The sequence below is a fragment of the Bolinopsis microptera genome, unplaced genomic scaffold (assembly GCF_026151205.1).
Source record: "Bolinopsis microptera isolate Bmic1 unplaced genomic scaffold, MBARI_Bmic_1.0 sca28, whole genome shotgun sequence".
NCBI lineage: Eukaryota > Metazoa > Ctenophora > Tentaculata > Lobata > Bolinopsidae > Bolinopsis > Bolinopsis microptera.
Window position 1 is genome coordinate 21,614 of NW_026971800.1, and position 8,330 is coordinate 29,943.

At 35.8% G+C, this 8,330-nt stretch overlaps 1 long non-coding RNA gene across 1 annotated transcript; it reads right to left on the bottom strand.

Moving 5' to 3' along the window:
- Nucleotides 1–1,426: 1,426 nt before the first annotated feature.
- LOC134825711 (uncharacterized) lies at nt 1,427–5,676 on the bottom strand. Its single transcript, XR_010161593.1, has 2 exons — nt 5,557–5,676; nt 1,427–1,704 (listed from the first exon to the last, which is right to left on the bottom strand). It is a non-coding gene; the product is annotated as an uncharacterized LOC134825711 (long non-coding RNA).
- Nucleotides 5,677–8,330: the final 2,654 nt, after the last annotated feature.

The following is an 8,330-nucleotide window of genomic DNA, read 5'->3' on the forward strand; positions in this document are numbered from 1 at the left end:
GGCTAAATGATGCGAATAATAAATCCTCAGATCTCCCAGTACTCTACATTAAAAACACTTTCCAACTACAAAACTTAACCACAAAACCAGCTCTGAGCACTATTTCTAGGTTATGAGACGGCTAAATGATGCCAATTATAAATCCTCAGAGCTCCCAGTACTCTACATTAAAAACACTTTCCAACTACAAAACTTAACCACAAAACCAGCTCTGAGCACTATTTCTAGGTTATGAGACGGCTAAATGATGCGAATAATAAATCCTCAGATCTCCCAGTACTCTACATTAAAAACACTTTCCAACTACAAAACTTAACCACAAAACCAGCTCTGAGCACTATTTCTAGGTTATGAGACGGCTAAATGATGCGAATAATAAATCCTCAGAGCTCCCAGTACTCTACATTAAAAACACTTTCCAACTACAAAACTTAACCACAAAACCAGCGATCTGAGCACTATTTCTAGGTTATGAGACGGCTAAATGATGCGAATAATAAATCCTCAGATCTCCCAGTACTCTACATTAAAAACACTTTCCAACTACAAAACTTAACCACAAAACCAGCTCTGAGCACTATTTCTAGGTTATGAGACGGCTAAATGATGCGAATAATAAATCCTCAGATCTCCCAGTACTCTACATTAAAAACACTTTCCAACTACAAAACTTAACCACAAAACCAGCTCTGAGCACTATTTCTAGGTTATGAGACGGCTAAATGATGCGAATAATAAATCCTCAGATCTCCCAGTACTCTACATTAAAAACACTTTCCAACTACAAAACTTAACCACAAAACCAGCTCTGAGCACTATTTCTAGGTTATGAGACGGCTAAATGATGCGAATAATAAATCCTCAGATCTCCCAGTACTCTACATTAAAAACACTTTCCAACTACAAAACTTAACCACAAAACCAGCTCTGAGCACTATTTCTAGGTTATGAGACGGCTAAATGATGCCAATTATAAATCCTCAGAGCTCCTAGTACTCTACATTAAAAACACTTTCCAACTACAAAACTTAACCACAAAGCCAGCTTTGAGCACTATTTCTAGGTTCTAAAACGACAAAACGATGCGAATTATAAATCTCCCACTGCGTAAGCCGGTAAACTAATTAACCGGCTAAAAAAGCTGAGACGGCTATTATGTATTATCGTAACGACATGATCACGGCCGTTAAATGGCTATTAGTTGACTGTTCATAACAGCTGCTCTATATTTGTGCGCTCTATCATAAGGTTGTTTCAGAGCTGCTAAACTCCGGCTAATATAACAAGCCTTTTTATATAGCCATTTAAGAAGGAAAAATACTTAGCACTTTACAACCAACAATCACTCATGTTTTAAACCTTTATAGCGAGTCGGCATATTACAATTTTACCGAAGTCAATTATTTTTACTTGAAAAGTATAAGAGTTAAGACTGCAGAATCTTTAGTATTATAAGTATAAAAAGCAGAAAAACACGCCACATGAGGTCTCAAAATATAGATAACAGTAAGATTTTTAATCTGCCTGCACGTGAGATGGGGGGAATGTTTTTTATTCTTCTTCTTTGCAGGAAGTGGTAACCTGTTCTATCCCTCTAGTTCTTTTTGTTGTTACGCCACTGCTTGTTGTATTTCCTGCTATCACTGGTTGTGTGTTCCGGCCCTGTTAGTGTTCTTGGACAGCCAGGACTGTTTTTCTTTGCTCCTGATAAGATATTTATGATAAGATATTTATGAAAAATAAAATAAGGAGGAAAGGAATTATTCAACGTTTCAATGTGACAACATCGTAATCAAACGTGGGATCAACAGAAATTTGACTCTCATAAATAATATTCAATTCGGATTTCAAATATAATAAGGAGCTAAATAAAGTAGTGTTTAAACCAAATTAATTGATGAGTACACCCGTCTTATTATATGCTATAGATTGAGTTATACAATATCAATATATACATCTATGCAGAATTTGATATGTATGAATCATGATTCCACCTAATTTGTGAACGGAAATTATTGCGGAATCGAAACTTTTTAAATACAGTAAAACCCCGATTGACCGCGGAGTTTGGGGGAAAGGAAACATCTGCGGTAAATCGGGGTTCGTGGTAAATCGGGGTTTTGTTTGTTTACATTATACTAATTGTATCGATGTAAATACGTTTGGTCAAAGAAGAGTCAACCTAAAAGTAACAATTACATGGTAGTTCAGTACACTAATAAATATGTTGAGGATATCAACCTTAACAAGATCCTGAAATCATTCTCAGACATGTAGACTTCCTCAAGTCTCATGGAATTAAAATCAAGTCTGAGAATAGAAAGCTTCCATATCTGTATGGTACGACAAAAATGCACAAGGACCCTATTAAATTTCGATTCATTACATCTGGAAGAAATAGTTCCTTGCAGCAGTTGTCTGTAGCTGTTGGATTATGTTTGAAAACGTGTCTGAAAGTTGCTAAAAATTATTCTGGGATTAATCTTACTTCGGAATATGTATTTTAGCATGACGTGTCATTCTTTTTGTTAGTTCGTTTTCAATTTTTGATCTTAATTTTAATTTTCAGTACGTTTTACCTAAAAATATCATTTTTTAGCTAGCAGAATGGTTTTCAGAGGGCATTAATGAAATGTACTATGAGCTGGTCCCAAGTCCAGACGCCATTTTATTCTTTGTAATTTTAAATAACACTGTCTAGTCATTGACTACTGAATATACATGGAAACATATGTGGTCATAAGCTATCTATACTATACATTGCACATCGTTTATTAATTGTAATTAAAGCAAGTCATTGAATGTTTTATCTGGCAACAGTGCACTGGGTAGGAATGTGAGTGTGTACTGTGTATTTTTTGTAGCTCGCTCAATGGTGAATCTTAACGTAGGCCAATTTTATTTAGAGATATCAATTATATCATAGCCAAACTGGGGAAGGTTTTCATAGTCAACTTAAACAAGTTGTGATTACATTACATAAGCTGACGGTTATTTTCGATTTTCTCAAGATCTAACTGATAGAATTTGAATTATTTCCTTGTGTTTGAAGTCATATCTCACGTTTGGCACATAGAAATTCGCGCAAACTTGCTCAGATTATCCGTCTTATAGACATGTGACTATCTGGAAAGTTTAAAGAAATTCTATCAGTTAGATCTTGAGATAATCGACTTTCGTCAAATATCGTACCAAAACCGCCAATTTGAGATATTTTAATGTGTTTGAAGTCATATCTCAAGTTTGGCTCATAAAAATTCGCCCAAACTTGCTCAGATTAATCGTCTTATAACCATGTAACTATCTGGAAAGTTTAAAAAATTCTATCAGTTAGATCTCAAAATATATGCCCGCGTTCCGCGAGAACGCACCAATTAGAGATATTTTCTTGTGTTTGAAGTTATATCTCAAATTTGGCATATAGAAATTCGCTCAAACTTGCTCATATTGTCTGTCTTATAGCCATGTAACTATTTGGAAACATTTTAAGAAATTCTATCAGTAAGATCTTGAGATAATGGACTTTCGTCAAATATCGTACCAAAACTGCCAATTTGAGATATTTTAATGTGTTTGAATTCATATCTCAAGTTTGGCACATATGAATTCGCCCAAACTTGCTCAGATTAATCGTCTTATAGCCATGTAACTATCTGGGGGGGGGGGGGGAGCCAAGGAGATATTTGTAGATATTTGTAGATTAATGTAGAATGAATAATCCACGAAAAAAGTGGTTGACATTCTACAAATTTATACATTTATCTCCAAAAATTCAGTAGAATTTCTGGGCACATATTTGAGATTACATTTTTGTAGATAAATGTAGATATTTGTAGATTATTGTCAATGGATAATTCACGAAAATTCTACAAATTCTACAAATTTATACATTTATCTCCAAAAATTCAGTAGAATTTCTGGGCACATATTTGAGATATACATTTTTTGTAGATAAATGTAGATATTTGTAGATTATTGTAATGGATAATTCACGAAAAAAGTGGTGAATTAACGTATCCAAATATCTACAAAAATCTACTTGGCTCCCCCCCTATCTGGAAAGTTTAAAGAAATTCTATCAGTTAGATCTTGAGATAATCGACTTTCGTCAAATATCGTACCAAAACCGCCAATTTGAGATATTTTAATGTTTTTGAAGTCATATCTCAAGTTTGGCACATAGAAATTTGCCCAAACTTGCTCAGATTATCCGTCTTATAAATCAAGAGGCTTGCATATAATGAACATGTTGACATGGGTGCAGAGTTGAGTCTGTACGGAACCTAGTAGTTTCAGTTCCTTGTTTAACTTGCCGTACAGCAAGGACATCCACTACTTTAGCCCGGCGAGGCACATAACTCACTCTACAACTCCATGTCAAATGTTTCATATATTCATATATAGCCATGTAACTATCTGGAAAGTTTAAAGTCAGGGTCAGGATCAGGATCAGGATCAGGATCAGGATCAGGGTCAGGATCAGGGTCAGGGTCAGGGTCAGGGTCAGGGTCAGGGTCAGGGTCAGGGTCAGGGTCAGGGTCAGGGTCAGGGTCAGGGTCAGGGTCAGGGTCAGGGTCAGGGTCAGGGTCAGGGTCAGGGTTAATTGTCGCCCACCCATTTTACCATGGAAAATGTAGTCATAAGCTATCTATATATAATATTATACATTGCACATCGTTTATTAATTGTAATTAAAGCAACTCATTGAATGTTTTATCTGGCAACAGTTATTATACATAGTGTGCACTGAGTAGGAATGTGAGTATGTATTTTTTGTACTTATTAACGGTGAATCTTAACGTGGGCTGATTTTATTTGGTGATATCAATTATTTCATAGCCAAACTGGGGAAGGTTAAATAAAACAAGTTGTAATTAAATTAAATTAGCTGATAGTAGAAACTTTTCGCAAATAAACTGTGAATTAACAGTGAACAGTGAACACATATAATTTGAGAGAGAATTGATTCGTTCACCGGACACATACATTATACTGTCCAGAGATATTATGGGAGGTTCAAGCTTATTAAAAGATTCTTTGAACTTTTGAAAAGTAGCAAAAATTGAGAAAAATTGATAATCTAGGAGGGGATAGGGAGTTGGTTCAAACATATAAGTAATAAAACATGTTTTATTTTGCAGAATTATACAATATGCATATGTTATCGTCTTCGACTATAAGGGATGATGGGGCGATGACGTGATTATAATTATATATGATAAAGTTCCAGGTGATGACTAATTGAAGGCGTGTAAGTGTGAGGATGAAGAATCAGCCTTGATGCATGAGCTGGAAGGGTGAACGAGGTAAAAATATGTACATGGTACAATTTCATAGAAACTGAGAACAAAAATCCTTTACATCAGTACAGACCGATATGCTTGCCTTCAATTACAAACCTTGCTTTAAAAATGATATTGTTATTCAAGTTAAAAGCCTTCGAAGTTTTTTAATAAACTATCGCATGATATTGTATATCAATCAAATTGCAACTCTTAAGTTAACTTGTTGTTTAATTGTATTACTGAGTCATAAATGAACACTTGTAGTACGTACCTATATGGCGGTTGATCTGCAACTTGTCCCATGCTGATGAACCTGATAATTAAAATATTTGTTGTAAATATCCATAATATTCACACTAGATTCTAGACGGCAAAGTTCGAATTGCAGTCGGAACTGCAGAGTGGAGACGTACATTTTGTTAATTTACTAAAGTAACTGGTAAAAACACTTCTATGGAAATAAAACCAGGTTATATAATAAATTTATAGTCTATTAAACTACATCGATAATAGTATATTATATGGATAACAATAATAATAATATCAGTTTCGGCTGCTCAGGTCAAAATTCGAAAACCTATCATTTTATGCAGCCTAGATTTAATGATTCAAATAAGAAGCGCAGTGTTTCTAAAGTAAGACCGTAGACTTCTACAATAGCTGGATCAGCTATGGCTTAAGGAAAAACAATATATGCTCTTCGCATAAAAAAAACACAATTAAAACGAATGCAAAATTTGTGATTCTACTTCTAGGATGACATATCAAAAATATTTTTAAATAGGACTCAAGCAATCAGGCGTAATCTAAACTATAGTTTATTGATACTTCAACTTGGCTTTGCTTTATATTAAAATCTCAGCATTTTGATCCAGCGAAAAATTCTATTTGTACCTCGACTCATATGTCATACGAAACAGTACACTAGAAAATACGGCTCAACAATTTTAACTTCTGAAGGCGGCTCTGTATCATTCTACATTCTGACAACAGTCCTTCTATGCTATGTCAACAATTTAAAAACCTATTCATTCAACTTATAGGATTTCAAGGTATTACACAAGTGGCAATGATGAATCATGGATGATAATTGATTATTGACGAAAACTCGACAAGCAAGTTTGAAACCCAAAGTAAGAAATCGGGATCAAATATGATTGACACGTAACGCGCGCGTATAACATGTGCTTATCCAATGCGAAACTAAAAGTGGTGAAAATGGAAGAATCGACTGTAGAGTGATTTAGCGCGACCGAGGAATAGAAACGTCGAAGGTCTTGCGCTTATTTCAGTCCCAAAATATACCCTAATCATAAACTTCATAAAACCCACTGAAAATGATGTCTACAGGCATATTTAGCCCTTACACCTTCCCAAATCATTTAGCAAGGATTCAGAGTCAGCTTTTAAAATTAGCTTTCGAATAACATTGTTAAGACATAAAACTATAAATAAATGAGTGCGTTTTTCTCTTTCGTCTCAACAGTTTCTCTTTCATTTTAACACTATATATTAGTAAAAGCAATCAGCGATCTTTATTCATCATTAAGGGAGTAAAATAATTGGTCCTCGTTAATGTTTAGTGTCTGATTACAGTTTCGGTCCGACCTCCACACCTGAAAAGATATTGGGGGTATTATCAGTTAAGTAAATGGAAAAATCATATTTGCATCATAAAACTATGAAAACTAATGTTTTTGAAGGCTCCCTATTCGTTTAAGCAATCAAATAGTCAGTGCAAAGAACAGTTGAAGGCACCGGGAATGTTTCGAATAAATCCTGTCTACTATCAGACCACACACTCCACTATGCACTTCAATGTATCGTATAACAATGGCAGTTGAAATGTGTTCCCGCCATTTTAAAATCAAAAATGTGCGCAGCATCTTACGGGTTATGCGCCGTGATCAACGGTCACGGCGCAATGGTTCTGCGCCGTGACCATTGATCACGGCGCATACACATTGCGTTTAAATTGTCGTATAAATGTGCAGCTTCTCTGTGAAATTTGGTTGACTCGACTAATTTAAAAATTTAATACTCTTTGTTTCATTCTAGTTTAATTGTATTTCTATTATGGTCGGAAAGAATTATAATGTTTTTTTCTTCTACTGGGCCACATTCAGCCTGTCATTCCGCCATATTTTCAACGGCTATGAACACTAACATATGAACACTTATATGAGCCTGAACCCCATGTAAGATGTTTCTTTGTAGTCAGCAGTGTATTACTATTTCGGTTTTATAGTCGCATTTAATTCAGTAAATATTAATGGTTTCTTCACCTCTTCAAAGTTCAATGTAATTGGTTTGGAGGTCATTTGAAATAAGGAGGTAAAATAACTCACATAGCTTCCAGCAAGTTTCACGGATATAGTGATTGAGTTTCTAGTCAACCTAGCCTCTTTGCCTGACTGATTTCTTGTTCGGCAGGGTGACTGCTTAAACGTCAACTTCAACCTCTTCCACTGCATCGAATCGTACTAGTAGAATTTGTACCTGAAATATTACATTTAGTTTAGCGACCTTCACATGTGGGTCAAACTGAGTAACATCTGCTTATTTAGTCAAACATCTAGTGTGGCCTTGCCCATCGGCAGCCTGTCTGATACTTGGAAGCTGGAGAAATGTCGACTCCAACAGTCCTACCAGCAGTTTTTTGATGACATGATAAGGGCGATTCAACCGCAAGTCAGGTCAGGGAGAGTTTGGAGACCAGACAAGGAACTAGATTGTGCTGAGAGGGACTTAGTCTGTGAAGCGGTGAGAGGAATGGTCCAGCCGTACAGCAAGGATTGGTTTTGGAGAATGGAAGAAACCGTGGAAGAAGATGAACGCCCGGGAACAACAAGCTGAGGTCCTTCAGAGAGTTAAAAGAAACCTCGAGCATGAAAGTGAAGTTCAATGCGGCTCTCTTGAGATGCAGTCAAGATGGGGACAGTGGAGGGAAGAGGTTATGAAGACGGACATGAGCTGGCACACACTCTTTAAGTATGGTGATTCGCTCACAGGTTTTATGCTCAGTGCGACTTATGGTACTGTGGT